Genomic DNA, 18,779 nt, shown 5'->3' on the forward strand with positions numbered 1-18,779 from the left:
CTCAGAACAAGGCATAGGGTTTGAGAGCTTTGGTCATACTTCTTATCTCTTCATAGACAGTGGTAATCAAAATTCCAGACCCAGTGGATCCTGCAGAGAACATGAAATGATCATGGTCCAGTAAGATCCAGCCTGCATCCTTGTCTGACTGTTTGAGCCCTCAGTTGGAGCTGGAAGACTGAGCCTTGAGCAGACAATTTCATTCCTTCTAATATAGCTATCTAAATGAACTCATATCACCATCATCACTTGATCCGTTTGGAAGGCTCAGAAAAGAAATGTTGAAATAACTTGAGATTTTCTTAATATCAAGATAAAACATGTTTTGTTTTTAATCTTTTAACTTTTTGAGAATTTCATCTATGAGCATACAGTATTTATATTATCTCCACCCCTTCCTCTTCACCCACCAATTCCTCCCATGTCCCATCTCAAATTCACTACCTCACCTTTATTAGCCTCTGTCTCTGTCTCTTTGTTTCCACCCCAGCAGAGTGTGTGTGTGTGGGGGGGGGTGTGTGTCCTTTAAATCCAATTAGTGTTGCCTGTATGTTCATGTGTTTAGGGTTGAGTAACCTATCAGAGATCTTGTCTCTGGAGAAATCTGATCCCCACCACCACCCCAACAGCCACAGACAGTCATTCATTTAGGGACAGGGCCTTGAAATGTTTTCCCTTGTCTATGTTGGCTTATTGACTAGTATGTCATTGTGGAAGCAGCCATATTGCTGTGTGCAGAACCCATGTGCAGTCAATGCCATGGGAAGGAGTATGGTCCAGGCGGGCTGGTGTACAGTTCTGGGACGTTATGTGAGATGCTCTGCTCATGATCTCCAGTTGTGCAATCTTAGCCATGTGAATAGGGACCATGACAGACAAGGGCAATACTGGTCAAAGTTTTATGTTACTGCAGTCCTATAGTGTCAGGGCCCCAAACTCCAACCCCTGCCAACTTAGGATGGAGCCTCTTCATTTTCTGGTTCTTGTTCGTGGTCTTCCCTTCACAGAAGCATTCTTTCCTTGGGAATTAAGATCTGCAGGCCAGCAGAGCTTGAGGCTACAGAAAAGGCAGGAACATTTTTACTTGTAGGTTTGGTAGTGATGCCAAGTAGTACTGTTCCCAGCTCCACCACATGAACTTCTGAATCGCCTGTGGGAAAACCGGAAGCTCATGTTAAGTGTAAATAATATTCTGGAGAACCTTGTTCTAGCCTGTGAAGTACTGTTACCTGGTTGGCATTGTATCTGTGCCTTCAAAAGGCCATTCCAGGGTTCTTTGAATCTAGCTTCTTTAGGATAGTAAGGGGAACATGTAAGAACAGCAGATTCTGTAAGCACGAGGTTATTGGTGCATGTTGTTGACTGTGGGTGAATTCCAAGAGCAGAAACAGTACCGAACAGAATACAAGGAGGCTGTGCAGAGCTTCTGTAAGCCCATGTGTGGAAGTTTAATAGAAATGTCATGCTTAGAAGGTGCATTGACTGGTTTGTGTGTCAACTTGACACAAGCTGGAGTTATCACAGAGAAAGGAGCCTCCCTTGAGGAAATGCCTCTATAAGTCCCAGCTGTAGGGCATTTTTTCAATTAGTGAACAAGGGTGGAAGGACCCATTGTGGGTGGTGCCATCCCTGGGCTGGTAGTCCTGGGTTTTATAAGAAAGCAAGCTGAGCAAGCCAGGGGAAGCAAGCTAATAAGCCACATCCTCTATGGCCTCTGCATCAGCTCTTGCCTCCAAGTTCCTGCCCTGACTTCCTTTGGCAATGAACAGCAATGTGGAAGTGAGTGCTGAATAAACCCTTTCCTCCCCAACTTGCTTCTTGGTCATGATGTTTGTGCAGGAATAGAAACCCTGACTTAGACAAATGGGATAATCTGCATCCAGAATAAGCATCTATTTCTGTGAGGAGGAAGCAATGCCCCTGCTAAGAAGGAAGTGGTCCAGTGGAATCAACCTGCCACCAGTTGGGCACTGATCCTTGAGAACGCGCGCGTGTGCGAGTGCGTGTGTGTGTGTGTGTGTGTGTGTGTGTGTGTGTGTGTGTGTGTGCGCCAATGCAGGGGTAGGGAGGGAGAGACTGATAAAAGGACAGGAGATTATGGAGGCAAAAGGCAGAACAAGCAAATTGTCCCAGGAACTCACAGAAAGTACAAACTTCCCATAAAAGCATTTTGAAAGTAACATTTTGCTTTCTATAAATGTCACAAAACCACAGGCTTCTGATGTACCCCTCACTCGTTTTCTTTTAACGGAAACATCTTCTGGTACTTCGCTGTGTCTGTCAGACTGAAGAGACTGACTCTGGTATGTATTCCAGGCGGGCCTCTCCTGCCTCATTCTCTAAGATTAGAGAGATGGCTGAGAGGGATGGTGGGCCAAGTTTCTCAAGGCCAGTTTGGTGTTGTGTAGAACATTCTAGGGGCTGTTCTTGGCAGATGTTTGATGTTCTGCTTTGGAACATAAGAGACATATTACTTATTGCTTTAACCTTTGAGCTTTAGCTAGAAATTTGAGACACAGTAAATCTCAACATCTTCATAGGTCAACAGCAGTTTCTAAGATGTATTGGGGCAAGGCTAGTTGCTGTCACAGATACACCTGGATTTGTAGTGACTTGATGTGCTTGATGCTATTTCCTGTTAAGAGTTTAGGTGTCAGTGGAGTGAGGATGAGTCCTTCTTTGATGAAGACCAGACCATTTGAATATTACTAGAGGAAAGAGTGGGGAGAGAGCCTGGAGGCTCATAGGCAGGCACAGAGTAACACTTCTCTCAGACATTTTGGCCACAGTTCAATCACAGGATAACAGCTGAGGGAGGCAGGGACATGGGGCATAGAATACAACCAGGAAGTAGGGAAACTGGTTCAACAAACAGCTGATTGGTGTTTGCCTCTGAAGCTTCCAGGAAAAGTCTGAAGAGTTAGGGCAGGAGAGAGGGAAGTGCTGGCTCTGGAGGGTGGGGATGGCAGACTTTTTTTTAGCCCGGGGACTTTCGATGCCCTGGGTAGGGACCATACATTTGGAGCAGTGTGTTGCTGCCTATAGATGGGCCAAATATGTTTTATAACTTCCTTTTTGTGACCCTGAGGACCAAACTCCAGGCCCTGTTGTGCTAGAACAATGTTCAACCACTGACTTATTTTCTCAGTCTGGAGTATTGTAGTAGTTGTGACAATCACTAAATCATTTAGTGGCACGAGTGGCCAGGGCCAGGAATGCTAAATACCCTGAGGTATGTGGTTCAGTTCCACACAAGGATAAATAGTGCCAGCTGGTTATCTTAAGGAAGGCCTGGCATAAAGAGGAAGTTGAGATCGGAAGGACATTTTGCAGACACACAGTGAGACCCTGGGCAAGAAGGGAAATTCCTAGCCCTGATTCCCTCGTCTCTCTTCAGTCACCCACGATGTAGCTGGTAAGAGCATAGGTTTGGGAGAGAGATCCTGCATTCAAATTCTGACTCCAATGTACTCTGGTATCTGTATCTGTCTTCAAAAGCCTGTTAGCATTTACCTTGTAGAGTTGCTTTGAGCATAAAAAGTGAGCTAATTTATCTCATTAGCACTCAGAATACCACCTGTCACATGGGGATACTGATTAAATGATGTTATTCCTCTCAATATTTGCATATAGCTGTTTGCACAAGGGATGGCGTTTTTCCCTTATTTTAAGGTCTTACTAAGGTATGACCTATATATGTATATGTATACGTACACACACACACACACACATATATATATATATTTACACATGTATATATATACATACACATATTTATATACATGCACACACCCATACACACATATACATACACATATGGTCACATACCTTAAGTGTGCCACTTCATAAATATCAAGGCACCTACTAGTGACATCACCACTGAAGGCACAGTAAAGAATGTCACTAGTACACATGAGGCCCACTCCCACCCACTACAAGTTGCTATGCCCTAGAGAATAAACTCTCACAGCATGGAGTCCTCTTGCCCATCTTTGTTTTATGTGAGTGGGATTATCTCACACATGCTTTTCTGGTCTTCCTCCCCTCCCCCTCTCTACTTTAATCCATGAGACAGAAGGCAAATACCTGGGTAGGTGACCTAATAAGATGCCTTTAAAAGAAAATATGCCAGTTAAAAGGATTCAGTAAACTTTTGATGCCACCTTATTAAATCCTGTTTAAATCAATATCCGGTGTGGTAAGGAGTTTTAAATCAGTGACTTGGGCTTTCCAGAACAGATCAAAGACAGGGAATAGTAATAAATAGAGCTATAAGAACACAACTCCTTTTCTGGGGCAGTGATTCAGAGCAGATGCGTGGCTGGACCGGCTGTCTGAGCTCAGTACAGCTTTTCATCTTGCTCTGTGCGCTTCTCCCTGGTCACTTTATTTATCGTCACCGTGGCTCACTTCTTTAAGTAATGGAAGTACGCTCTAAGGGACAAGTTGATTTCCATTCCCAGCTAATGATTCTCTGGTGCCCACACATCGAGAGGTGCCCCCAGATGTCTGCAACGGCCCCTATCCCCAAACATGTCTCCCTGCAGGCTTGTAGGTACGTCTGTGACAAAACAGAAACAAAAATCTGGTGACTTGAGTCTTATGTTCCAGGGGGAGTCATTGTCTGCTTAATTTCGGGACATAGTGATAATAATTTTTCTTTGATTTCTACCAGAGGAGCAAAAACATTTGGAGTTAATGGTCCAGCCAGGCAGGAATTCATCAGAGAGTTTCCACTCATTTTTAAAGGCCTAACTTAAAGAAAATAAAGGACACAGACTCCCTCCACACCTTCTGAGTGCTTTATACATGATTTTAATGGTAGCAGAGAGAGAAAGAGAGAGAGAGAGAGAGAGAGAGAGAGAGAGAGAGAGAGAGAGAGAGAATGTTTCAAGCTGTGTGACCCATTGGTTAGCCCGTGATATGTCAGAATCCAATGTATAGATTTAGGTCTGACATTGAGTCTGGGATTGCTCAAGGTTACTCAGTAAACCAACAGGAAGGGTTATTTGCCTTAAAGATGCAATGAAAGAAGCACTTCTGGGTCAGGTATGGAGGTGGAAAAGCAAATGATTAGCCTAGTTTCTTTTTCACCTTCATAAAACACTACACGACTTTAATGTAGAATTATACACTTTCAATAGTCTTCTTATTGCCCAGATGCAATCTCCTTTGTTTCTTTGTTAACACACGCAGCTCTAACCAATACACTATCAAGGTAATCTTCCATTCAAATCGTTCTCCCATATTCTGCACTTACACTTCCAGAATGGCTGGTTTGAACAGGAATGGTCCCCATAGACTCAGATTTCTGACTATGCTTGGCCATAGGAAATGGTACTTTTAGGAGGTGTGGCCTTGTTGGAGTAGGTGTGGACTTGATGGAGGAAGTGTGTCGCTGTAGAGGCGGGCTTTGACGTCTCCTATGTTTAAGCTATACCCAGTGTGGCACACAGTTTCCTGCTGCTGCTTTTGGATCAAGATGTAGAAGTCTCAGCTCCTTCTCCAGCTCCATGTCTGCCTGGATGCTGCCACGTTTCCTGTCATGATGCTAATAGACTAAACCTCTGAACCTGTAAGCCAACCCTGATTAAATGTCTTTCTTTATAAGAGTTGCTGTGGTCATGGTGTCTGTTCACAGAAACAAAATCCCAAGTAAGAACTGGGTAGCATATGGGTGTCCTGTCAATATTGCTTAGGGAATTTTTCTGGGCCCCGACCTTATCATTCCTACCTCTTGGGTACCAAATGGCTTTCATTCTGAATAATCTCACCTGATGAGTGAAGCAGTCTCTGTCTCCAGCTTAGCCTCCCGATGCAGAGGTGCCTCTGCCTTCTTACTCTTTACATTCACAACCCTCCTTATTGCCAAAACCATGATAATTCCTTCCAAGAACATCTTTACCACTGTTGTTTCTTCAGTGCGCACTGCTGTCAGACAATTCTCGTTTCTACGTCTCAATCTAATCGTGTCAGTGGCTTTCCAAACACATCTGTCCTCCGTGCCCTATCTCATCGGTATGATCTGAAGAATGTCGTTTTGAGATCCATATTAAAAGCACCCGAGTCTAACCATGTCTACAAAGGATGCTATTGAATCACCAAGCAACACTTTGCGGCTCGGGAAGGTGGTAGAGCATTCCACCCTCCATCGATGTGCCTTACCACATTAACTGACCGTGTCAACTGATACAGAAAAGCATCGGGCAAAATCCAATACTCAGTCATACTGAAACTTAGAACACTAGGGAGCTGGGTATGGTGGAACATGCCTTTAATCCTGGCACTTGGGAGGCAGAGGCTAGAGGAGCTCTGAGTTTGAGACCAACCTGGTCTACACAGCAAGATTCAGGACAGCGAGGCCTACACAGAGAAACCCTATCTCAAATAACCAAACCAACTAAACAAACAAACAAAAAAACCCCAATCAACCAAAAACAAACAAACAAACAAACAAACAAACAAACAAAAACCTAAGAAAACTAGGAATTGAGGAGTGCACTGTGAACTTGATTTAGAATAGCTCCCCAGATCTCTATGGCTAACACAGTATGCAGGATGAGAAACTGTGCACTCTCCCCTAAAATTGGTGCAAGACAAAAATGTCCCCCTATCACTTGCATTCAGTGTTCTGTGCGTTGACTCACTGTTGTCTCTGAGATGAGCTGGCCTGTCTCTCTGCTCCTCAGCAGCCTGCACTCTGAGCTTTGTAGAACATGCTGGTCTCTGTCCAGTTCTCTTCCTCTCCTTTATCCCCACACTGTTCTGAGACCTCTCTACGTGTGAGCTACCCTGGGTGCCTGGTGGTCATCACAGCACTTTACACACAGAAATGCTCACTGACGGACAAGAGTGCCCCCCTGTACATGAGAGCGTTTAGCAAGCAGAGCTGCCCAGGAGCCTTACTTCCTTTCCTGTTTAATTGTAGTCAATGCTTTGGACTAGCCTGGAACCACTAACCTTCCTTTCACTCACCACATGGTCTTATCCAACCCTCATCGGTTAAACATACGTGTTTAACATGACCTATTTCCTCTGCGCTCCCCAAATAGCAACATGATCCTTTTCTGTTTGATGCTGTTCCTTGGCACAAAACAGTGAAGGCCATGGGTTCATCCACTGCATTCTCTGTGCTCAGAAGGGCTCCTCAGTGGTTAGCCACTGGTGGCCTTGGCATCAAATGAGAGGCAGTGGGGAGGGCATGGGAGGCAAAGGACTCTGCAGACGCAGGTGTTTCCAGGGTCACTGTGGCTGTTGGTGTGATGGGCAGTTTCTGGACCCATCCTCTTCCCTCTGAATCTCCATCACCCAGGCTCTGCACCAAAAAGTCTATAGTAATGCCTTTTAAAAGGACAATCACTAGAACATGTATGTAAAGAAATAAATGTCCTTTGATTTTGATTCCTCTACCTGACCTCATAAAGTAAATAAAATTTGCATCTCAATGAGTTAATTTCTTTTCCTTGGCTAAAAAAGCTCCAATCGTTATGAAACAAGCAAACCCTGCTAAGTTTGAGACTGGCTAATTATTTTTTTTTTTTTGAGCCGATTTATAATTTATGATACAAAGGAGAACGTGAATACGAGAAAGACAGCTGTATGGGATCTTCATAGTATTGTGAGAAGCCTGTCATTCTAACTGCTTTAACATGTTTTTAAATATACTTTTCAGACAAACAGAGGGTTTCCTTTAAGAAACACAGCTTGAAATAGTTGAGTCACACTGTGTCTCTCTCCAGGAGAGCAAGTCTTAGAAAGAGCCGCAGACAGCTGGGAGATGGGGGAGTACAGTCACACTGAGTGTCCCAACTATAGAACCTTTCAAAATGAACACCGGGAATATGGCAGGCAGGCAAGAAGCCTGCTCCACTGAGAACTGGGGCAGGAGAATTTCATTTGAGACACTTTGCTTCCAAGCGTTTACTCTTTCATGGCCAAGGGTGAAGGAACAGCAAGAGTCAGAGTCAAAGGGAAAGCTGGAGCAGGCTCTGGAGGGAGCTGACTTAAACTATTGGGCAACTGATTGAAATTCAGTTTTGCATTGCAGCCCAGGCCTCTGACCTACCCACCAGCTGTCAGTCAGCCACTGCCCTCCATGACAATGCTTCTGTCACTTGGACTGAGCTCCTGGGCCAGGCATGGGTGAGAGCCATGCCTCAGGAGCCATGCGTGTCAGCCCTTGCTGAGTACTCTTCAACAGACCTTATTCTGAGAGTAAATGAGTTAGTGAGTTGCTTGGAATAGAACCTGGCACAGAATAAGAGCAGTGTGTATGTTTAAATACAATAATTTTAGAAGCATCATCCAAATACTACTTTACTTTATTTTTTAGTATTTACATTTTGTGGGTTTTTTTTTTTTTGAAACAGGATCTTCCTGTGCAGCCCTGCTAACACGGAACTTGCTATGTAGACATCAAATTACAGCTATCTTCTGCCTCTCGGGTTAGAGGTAGGTGCCATTATTATTATTATTATTATTATTATTATTATTATTATTATTATTATTACCTTTTATCCATTCTCTATAGATCTAAATTTTTGATTGACACATTAAATATGTTTTAATTTAAGTTACTATTGGGTAGAGCTTAACTCAGGGTCATTGGTTCATCTGTCACCTTAGACTTTCATCATTTCTACAATGACGTTATTCAATTTCCTCTCTGCTACTCTAAGATATGTAATACGTTGTTGTCAACTATGTTCAACCTGCTGTGCTATAGACACCAATAGTTTCTCCAAAACATTACACCCGGATTCTGAATCTTGCTTGTGCTTATTTTAAAATGAAGCTGGGACCGAAGGAAAACCCCTTCTGAAAATGCAATGCTAGTCTCTCTCTCTCTGAAAGGAAGAAGATTACAAAGAAAACTCTGAGAACAAAGCAATGTTAGTGAATCAGAGGAGTATGCAGTGCAATGCTCTAACTTCGGGACCCTTCTTGGCTGAAAAGCCAGATTAGTAAACATTTGAAATTCGCCTGTGGCAGTGCCCTATGAAGCACCCTGTGGCATGATTCCTAGGCTGGAAGGGGCTGGAGGAAGGACCCTGAGATCATTGATCTTATTTGCCACTCATCAGAGGACCACGGGACCTGCCCCTGCTGGCCCTGCTCATTGAGCAACTGGTGTTACGAAGACACGCAGAATCCAGAGCCACGGAGGAACACTACGATTTCGGTGCCTGCCGACAAGAAGTGAGGAGCAATAGAGGGGTGCCCTCTCACCCTCAGTGCTGTTCACGCGCAGTAGAAAGACCAGTTCTTCGAGACGAAAAGCATCAAGCTGGTACCTCCTCACTGTGGTTCCTACTGCCAAGCCTGATGGGGCTGAGTTCCGTCCCCAGACACCACACGAGGGAAGAAGAGAACCGACTCCCATAAGGTGTTCACCCCACACACATGGACACAAAAATAAATGAATCAAAATGTACTGAAGAAGGCTTGAAAGTCACAAGCGGAGCCATTGCTTGGCAAAATACGTCTTGACAGATTCGCCTTCATGGTGACAGTAGCAAACAAGTAAAACGGTCATTTTTTTTTTTTTTTTTGGTTCTTTTTTTCGGAGCTGGGGACCGAACCCAGGGCCTTGTGCTTCCTAGGTAAGCGCTCTACCACTGAGCTAAATCCCCAGTCCAAAACGGTCATTTTTATAGACGGGGTGCAGTGTCGAGGGCGGTTGAATTTAGTGACAGTTTTGCCTGCCCAGGTGCTGCCAGCCCAGCATTTCCGAGAGTAACTGGTAACTGTGAGACTATGTATTCATAGCAGAATATTTATTTACTCGGTAGCATTGGTGTTTCTTGATTTCTCTGCGGCAAAATTACTAATGCAATTGAAAGAAGCAGATCTTTTTCACATAATTTATATTACAGTGACAGGAAAGCAGGAGCTGGCAGAGCTGTAAAGGGCCAGGCAATAAATATTTTAAGCTTTATGAACCATTCATCGCTGTTGCAAATATTCAACTCAGCTGCAGAAACAGAAGAGCTGCAGACAAAATGTGAGATAATCATTTTTTTTTTTTTTTGGTTCTTTTTTTCGGAGCTGGGGACCGAACCCAGGGCCTTGTGCTTCCTAGATAAGCGCTCTACCACTGAGCTAAATCCCCAGCCCCGAGATAATCATTTGAATCAATTCCAGCATCACCCTATTTACAAAAACAAGCATTGTATCTCATGTACATATACATATACATATACATATACATATACATATACATATACATATACATATACATATACATATACATATACATATACATATACATATACATATACATATACATCATATACATATACATATACATATACATATACATATACATATACATATACATATACATATACATATACATATACATATACATATACATATACATATACATATACATATACATACACATACACATACACATACACATACACATACACATACACATATACATATACATATACATATACATATACATATACATATACATATACATATACATATACATATACATATACATATACATATACGAAGGATTAGAAAGTAGAATCTGATATATTCAGATACTGATATTTAAATGTATCTCATTAGAAACACAATCTAAAGTCAATCTAGAAGTGTGAAATCTATTTTTTACACATCTAATAGGTTTTCTTATAAAATCATTCAAAGCAGTTTGATTAGAACGCCATTATAAGAACACAACTATTCAGATTTTAAGTAAAAATGAACTGAAAGCTAAAAAATTTAAATTTAGTTTTTGAATACGTGATTTTTGTCAAATCAAACATTCAAATAAAAGGGAGAGATTATTCATGGGAGTAAGAAAGAGCTCTGTTAAATTTGAGGGAGGCGTGGGCGGGTAAAGAACAAAAACAGTGACGTGTACTGTGGAGATGCCACAGGGAAACTTGTTATTTCCTGCGTTATCTAAAATATGAATAGAAGAAAGTTGTTGGGAAGCTTAGCACCTGCTGTCCTACTCAGTGCCCACATAAATAAGCATAGTAACTCCACCAGGCTTGTGAAGTGCCTGTTGACCTATATAGCAGGTGAAGGGTACTGTAGAGTGTTTCACTCTTTTTTTTTTTTCTTTTTTTTGGAGCTGGGGACCGAACCCAGGGCCTTGCGCTTGCTAGGCAAGTGCTCTACCACTGAGCTAAATCCCCAACCCCTAGTGTTTCACTCTTGTAGAGTGTTTCACTCTTGTAGAGTGTTTCACTCTTGTAGAGTGTTTTACTCTTGTAGAGTGTTTCACTCTTGTAGAGTGTTTCACTCTTGTAGTGTTTCACTATTGTAGAGTGTTTCACTATTGTAGAGTGTTTCACTCTTGTAGAGTGTTTCACTATTGTAGAGAGTGTATCACAATTGTACAGTGTTTCACTATTGTAGAGAGTATTTCACAATTGTAGAGTATTTCACAATTGTAGAGAGTGTTTCACTATTGTAGAGTGTTTCACTATTGTAGAGTGTTTTACTATTGTAGAGAGTTTCACTATTGTAGAGAGTGTTTCACTATTGTAGAGTGCATCAGTACTGCAGAGTGTTCTCTACGAGCCATCACCCCTGTTGGTAATGCTGAGCTAATTCTCAATACCCCTGGGATGGCAAATTGCAGAACAAAGTGAATGAAGACAGAGATTCCAAAGCACTGCTGGGAAATAATGCTTAGTTATGCAAGAATCCGATGTTCTCCGAGAGAGGAGAGATCTGACAACTTAATGAACCTCGCTTTTTTCCTCCCTAAGCATTTCTGCCACTCAGCTTCGCTGCACACTCCGAAGCAATGGCCTATTTAGCTTCAGCTCCACACATGATGGCTGCACAGCGAAGCCAGCCCACGATCCTGCCACAGCCTTGAGCCCTCATCCCTGATTGTGGTGTAGGAAGGTGGGTCCCGGGTAAGCAGGTGCCTATGAGATCCACACACCACAGAGTGACCTGGGTAGAGTTTTCTGGTAGCAGGAGGAAGATCAAAGTCTACTGCTGAAAGAAACATGGAGTGGAGCAACCCATTCCCAAATCTTGCCAGATTCTTGAAACCCTGGTGACTATTTCACAAAAATGAGGTCCGTGGTGGTAGTGAGTTTCTACCTACTATAGGCACTGAGCAGAAGGTAGACATAAAATTCAAGATAGTCAGGAAGAGAGTCTGCCATTGGCCTATATAGAGTCTAAATAGCCTCTAAGATCTCGTTTAACTCAGATTTCTAGAGTATGAGATAAAATAAAGCAGCAAACAATACAGAAAGAAAGAAAATAGAGTAGGGCTTAGGCAGAAGGGCATGCTCGAGCCAGGTCACGTGGTTTGCAAGAGCCAATGTTAAGCATTTAAGGAAGCTTTTGAACTTATGGTTAAATCATGTAACTTAAAATCTGATACAGTGGGAATATTTACACAATGGAAATTGTCAAACATTGTAACTAAGAACTGTTTCGTTTGTTTTGTTTTGTCTTTTTTTCCATAGCTGGCTACTGGAACATCTTGAAATATATAGTTGGTTTAACTGGTGAATTTCATCTTTGCTAGGAATCATAAGCCCACTCAATTTCTCTTACAACAGGACTATACAGATTCTGGAAGAAGTTTGGTAGAGTTAGGCTCCCAGTTACATGTGTAGACAGACCTGGAATTTCTGACCTGTGTGATCTTCAACTAAGCACTGGACCTTTCTAAGTCCGTAAAACGGGAGATTTAGTAGTAGTTTTGTTGTGTGAGAATGATGATAACTACACTGTGGAAAGAGCAGGTTAATAGTCACATTGTGAGCACTACATGTGAGGACACACACACAAAGATTAGCATGCTCTCTGGTAATCTTTTAATACATAACACAACTGTAGTAATTGTCTTCTCTGTACATTACTGAAAACGGAAGAGCCCTGGACTTAACAACTCCTATACAGGAAATGGTTAAGAACTTCCTAAGAGGATGTTGCCAGTGGTTTGGTTGGCCTCAAATGTAAGGTCCTAAGTTCAATTCCCAGCACCCAAAACAATTCAATAAATAAATCTCCATTTCATAATCAGGGACCTAAATATATGGTTGTACTGACTCTGGGAAAATTCATAAAGCTATATAATTATTTCTTTCTTCATTTATTAAGATTATTTTCCTATGCATATTAAAATTCAATAAAATTGTACACTGAAAATTAAAAGTTTTGTATGGTTGATAAGGTTCGTGGGAATCTGAAAAAAAATTGAATCAGAAAAGAGGCAGAAACCTAGAGAAACAAAGAGGCCAGAACTCAGGCAGCATCGTATCAGGGACAGTGGGGGGAGGTCTCTTGTTGTGCTTGGTGACACCACCCTTGCTGCTGGCCCTGGTTACTGATACTGAGTATCTCTGCAGTCCCCAGGCCCAATCATAGGATGAATTCTCTGTCTCTGTATATCACAAAGTTCAGATTCAAAGCCTTGGGTAAATATGCCCAGTTGAACAACCCGTGGTGAGTTGGTTAAAAAAAAAAGCATCTAATATTTTTAGGATCTGTTGTACAAGGTGGGTTCTACCTTCTATCAAAACCCACATTGCAAATAATTTCCTAATATAGGATAAATCTGTCTGAGTGACAGGTCCAGTCTGCCTTATTCATTTAGAAACTGCATTTTCCCCCATGTTAAATGTTCAGTGACAACTTCAACTAAGGCAAACCATATGTCTTAGTTAGGGTTTTACTGCTGCAAACAGACACCATAACCAAGGCAACTCTTATAAGGACAACATTTAATTGGGGCTGGCTTACAGGTTCAGAAGTTCAGTCCATCAAGGTAGTAACATGGCAGCATCCAGGCAGGCATGGTGCAGAAAGAGCTGAGAGTTCTACATCTTCATCCAGAGGCTGCTAGCAGAATACTGGCTTCCATGCAGCTAGGATGAGGGTCTTTTTTTTATTATTATTATTAACTTGAGTATTTCTTATATACATTTCGAGTGTTATTCCCTTTCCCGGTTTCCGGGCAAACATCCCCCTAATCCCTCCTCCTCCCCTTCTTTATGGGTGTTCCCCTCCCCATCCTCCCCCCATTGCCGCCCTCCCCACAACAATCTAGTTCACTGGGGGTTCAGTCTTAGCAGGACCCAGGGCTTCCCCTTCCACTGGTGCTCTTACTAGGATATTCATTGCTACCTATGGGGTCAGAGTCCAGGGTCAGTCCATGTATAGTCTTTAGTTAGTGGCTTAGTCCCTGGAAGCTCTGGTTGCTTGGCATTGTTGTACATATGGGGTCTCGAGCCCCTTCAAGCTCTTCCAGTTCTTTCTCTGATTCCTTCAACGGGGGTCCTATTCTCAGTTCAGTGGTTTGCTGCTGGCATTCGCCTCTATATTTGTTGTATTCTGGCTGTGTCTCTCAGGAGCGATCTACATCCGGCTCCTGTCAGCCTGCACTTCTTTGCTTCATCTATCTTGTCTAATTGGATGGCTGTATACGTGTGGGCCACATGTGGGGCAGGCTCTGAATGGGTGTTCCTTCTGTGTCTGTTTTAATCTTTGCCTCTCTCTTCCCTGCCAAGGGTATTCTTATTCCCCTTTTAAAGAAGGAGTGAAGCATTCACATTTTGATTATCCGTCTTGAGTTTCATTTGTTCTAGGCATCTAGGGTAATTCAAGCATTTGGGCTAATAGCCACTTATCAATGAGTGCATACCATGTGTGTTTTTCTGTGATTGGGTTACCTCACTTAGGATGATATTTTCCAGTTCCAACCATTTGCCTATGAATTTCATAAAGCCGTTGTTTTTGATAGCTGAGTAATATTCCATTGTGTAGATGTACCACATTTTCTGTATCCATTCCTCTGTTGAAGGGCATCTGGGTTCTTTCCAGCTTCTGGCTATTATAAATAAGGCTGCGATGAACATAGTGGAGCACGTGTTTTTTTTTATATATTGGGGCATCTTGTGGGTATATGCCCAAGAGAGGTATAGCTGGATCCTCAGGCAGTTCAATGTCCAATTTTCTGAGGAACCTCCAGACTGATTTCCAGAATGGTTGTACCAGTCTGCAATCCCACCAACAATGGAGGAGTGTTCCTCTTTCTCTGCATCCTCGCCAGCATCTGCTGTCATCTGAGTTTTTGATCTTAGCCATTCTCACTGGTGTGAGGTGAAATCTCAGGGTTGTTTTGATTTGCATTTCCCTTATGACTAAAGATGTTGAACATTTCTTTAGGTGTTTCTCAGCCATTCGGCATTCCTCAGCTGTGAATTCTTTGTTTAGCTCTGAACCCCATTTTTTAATAGGGTTATTTGTCTCCCTGTGGTCTAACTTCTTGAGTTCTTTGTATATTAGGATGAGGGTCTTAAAGCCCACATTCACAGTGACACACCTACTCCAACAAGGACACACCTACTCCAATAGGGTCACACCTTCTAACAGCACCACTCCCTGGACCAAGCATTTACAAACCATCACACCATGCTCTCATGTAAGATGATGAAACTATTCTTTTCATGTCTTAACCTCTACCCCAAAGACAATACCAATACTTTCCCTTGATTATGTCAGTGCCAAGTCTTGGGGCTCAGAATGATGCTCATTTTCCCTTCATTATTTAGCAACGCCAGTTGGTGTTTGGATCCCGTGGATTAGGTGAGAGGTTGGCAACTTCTCTATGAAGGGCCATGTAATGAATATTTTAGGCTTTGAAGTCCATATAGTGTTGGTCTATATTCTTTGATTCCACCATTGAAGGGTGCAAGCACTCATGGATGGTATGTAAATGCATGTGATGGCTGTAAATAAAATGTTATTTACAAAAGCCTATAGGAAGCTGTATTAGGACTGTAGCCCACAGCTTGTCAACTCTTGGATTAGATTATGGTGCTGCTACTCTCAACATACCTCTGCAAAATAATCAAGCAACACAGTTGTAGGAAGGGAAGTTATTGTAGACAATACAAATACTACAGAATACAGGAAAGGAGGAGACATAGGTAGAGGGGTTCTGGGTTTTGTTTCACACAGTCATGGCTGCTTCCGCCATTGTCCTCTCTCATGGCGTGTGCCATGTCCCTCTCAACAATCAGCACTTCAATGTGTTATGGTTCAATATTTGATTAGGTAACTCAGCTTTTCTTTTGGCAATTCTTCAAGTAGGGGTTGGAATGGTTACTTAATAACCATCTTACTGGGAAAAATTTTGTCTTCAGAGGCTTCCCTTATGCCTTCTTTTTTTCCCCTTTTTATTTCTTTATTATATAAAGAACACATAATGTAAAACATTTCCTCTTGATGGATTTTAAGTGTATAATATGGCATTGCTGTCCACAAACCACAATGACATATAGCAAAATTTTAGTACTTTGGGTTGCCAGAACCATTAAGGGAATTTCTCTCACATCTTAATCATGTTCTTTCTCAGGGAAGGACTAATCCAGAGTTGTCACATACACTTAACACATTAAAAGGATGCTCAGATGATGGCATGGTGTCACAAACGACCATCCCTCTAACCTGGGTACAGGGGTATGAAGAAAGTTCCATAGTGCACACAAGCCTGCACAGAAAGTGCTATGGTGAAGATTTCTTCTGTTTATGTGCAGGATTTGACACCTATTATCCAAATGCTTTATTGTTTCTACATTCATTTAGGATGATCCCATGTGTTGAGAACAAAATGCATTTTTTTCTATCCTAGACTTACCAAAGATCCTGATAAAATGCTATGTGCTCAAATCAGATCCAGGCTGTATAGGAGAAGAGGAAAAAGTAAAACAATGAGGAAGTAACTCACAAAAATGTAACCCGAATATGATGGGAACACAATGGTTTCTTGTGAGCAAATATTGTATTGGGGCATCAGTTGCTGTTTGAGCAAAGTGAAGTTTGTGAATAGACCCAAGAGAGTAAAGAATTGGTTTCTCTCTCTCTCTCTCTCTCTCTCTCTCTCTCTCTCTCTCTCTCTCTCTCTCTCTCTCCTTCCCTCCCTCTCCCCCTCCCTCCCTCCTCTCTTCCCTCCTTTCCTCCTCCCTCTCTCCACCCCCTTTCTTCTTGGGAAGTCTCTGTGGGAAACTCTGAGGCTGGGCTTGGTTTTGATCCACAGCCAAAGACAATACGCCACTCTTGCTTCTCTTTGGATGATGATTTATTTAAGAGCTTAACATTTTTTTTTTACATCAATAGAACTTAGAAAACTCATTTGTTTCCTAACTAGGTAAGGCCCTTCATGAGAAGCAGGTGCTGTCAACACTCATACAGCTTAGCCTAGAAGTGGAACTGGAAAATACTATCAGAGATGAGTTGGTATTAACTGGAGAATTTAACAACTGATTGAACTGATTGAATAAAACCAAATCCAAGTCAAGTTAGTCTTAGGCAATATGGGAGACACAAAGTTGAACTAGAATTAGTATTAGTTTGTGATCTAGTGAGAGGGCTAGAGTTGGTAAAGTCTTTAAGTGGATATAAGTAGAGGCAGTCACTACTAAGTTTAAAGGAGGGCAGAGAAAGAAGAGATTAATTCTAACTTAGAGCCAATTAACACTTCTCTTCACGAAGAAGACATGATTTGAAGGCCATCTGTGAATGTAAAAGAAGCTTGTGCTGTAGAACAGTTCTGGGGATGAGACCATAAGACAACTGTCACAAGCTCAAATGTCTAAGGAACTGTGCTTAATCACAATTACGAGTGAGTCTACTTGGATGCTAAATAATAAGACGATGACCCAGCTCTCAGCTCAGTTGACTGAATCACGTGCTAATTCTTCAAGAGACGCTAGAGTGTCCTTCATTTGTTGTTATATTATGTAGCCCAGGCTTGTCCCTTCCAGTAGGTGAGTGCCACCACGCCTGGCTAGAGATCTTTTAAAACATTTTCAGTAGGTTAGAAGAAACAAAACCGTGATGACAATGTGATAACACACTTGCAGATAACTGTAGTGTGCGGGCAGTGGTTCAGGTAAAGACCCAGAGGAGAAAAATGCCAGCCGTGCTTGGGGACTAGCTATATTGGAGTTCTTGGAGAGATGTGTAACTGGGCATGAGTGGTCACACAGGAAGTAGATAGAGCTGGATTTTCCAGGTTACCAAGGAAACTCTTTATTTTGCAGTTAGAACTATGACTGTGGAGGGGACTCATTGAAAATGGTGCTAGAAAGATTTCTCTGCCACTGAACAACAGAAATTGCTCTGTGAAGCAGAGCAATGAGTCAGGAGTGTGTTGGGTGGTGGTAAAGTTCCAGAGAGAGGAGGAATGAGCATCAGGCCAGACTGAAGGAGACTGGTGAGGGACATTTAGCTTCAAATAGTCACAATTGGTTAAAAGACAGGAGCTAGAGAAATGAAAACTGATTCAATTTCTTCAGAGGTCGATGTAGGAAATGGAGTCCAAGGTCTGAACATCATTACTTAGTTTTATGACCTGGGAAACCTGCCTTTTCTTAAGCTCCAACTTTTCTTTATTAAATGGTGATTATGACAACTCTGCTTACCAACTTAGGATGCTTTAACAGTTAAAGACACAGGGGCTATGGACAGGCATTGGCAACTATCAGGGGCTGTATTTATGGAAGCCATATGTTCCTTTTGTGCTTGGGATTGAATTTAGGCTCCATTCATGACTGGCAGGCATTCTACTACTGAGCTATGATTTCTTCTTATTTTCTTCTGTGTTTTTTTTTTTTTTTTTTTTTTTTGGTTCTTTTTTTCGGAGCTGGGGACCGAACCCAGGGGCTTGCGCTTCCTAGGCAAGTGCTCTACCACTGAGCTAAATCCCCAACCCCTTTCTTCTGTTTTTGAGATAGGGTCTTACTATGTTTCCCAGGGTGGTCTTGAACCTGCCA

The 18,779-nt window shown here is 42.2% G+C and overlaps 1 long non-coding RNA gene across 1 annotated transcript; it reads left to right on the forward strand.

The window, feature by feature from the left end:
- Positions 1 to 1,690: 1,690 nt before the first annotated feature.
- LOC120093660 (uncharacterized) lies at positions 1,691 to 10,381 on the forward strand. Its single transcript, XR_005487128.2, has 3 exons — positions 1,691 to 2,303; positions 8,370 to 8,451; positions 8,854 to 10,381. It is a non-coding gene; the product is annotated as an uncharacterized LOC120093660 (long non-coding RNA).
- Positions 10,382 to 18,779: the final 8,398 nt, after the last annotated feature.

This window comes from Rattus norvegicus, chromosome 7 (assembly GCF_036323735.1).
Source record: "Rattus norvegicus strain BN/NHsdMcwi chromosome 7, GRCr8, whole genome shotgun sequence".
NCBI lineage: Eukaryota > Metazoa > Chordata > Mammalia > Rodentia > Muridae > Rattus > Rattus norvegicus.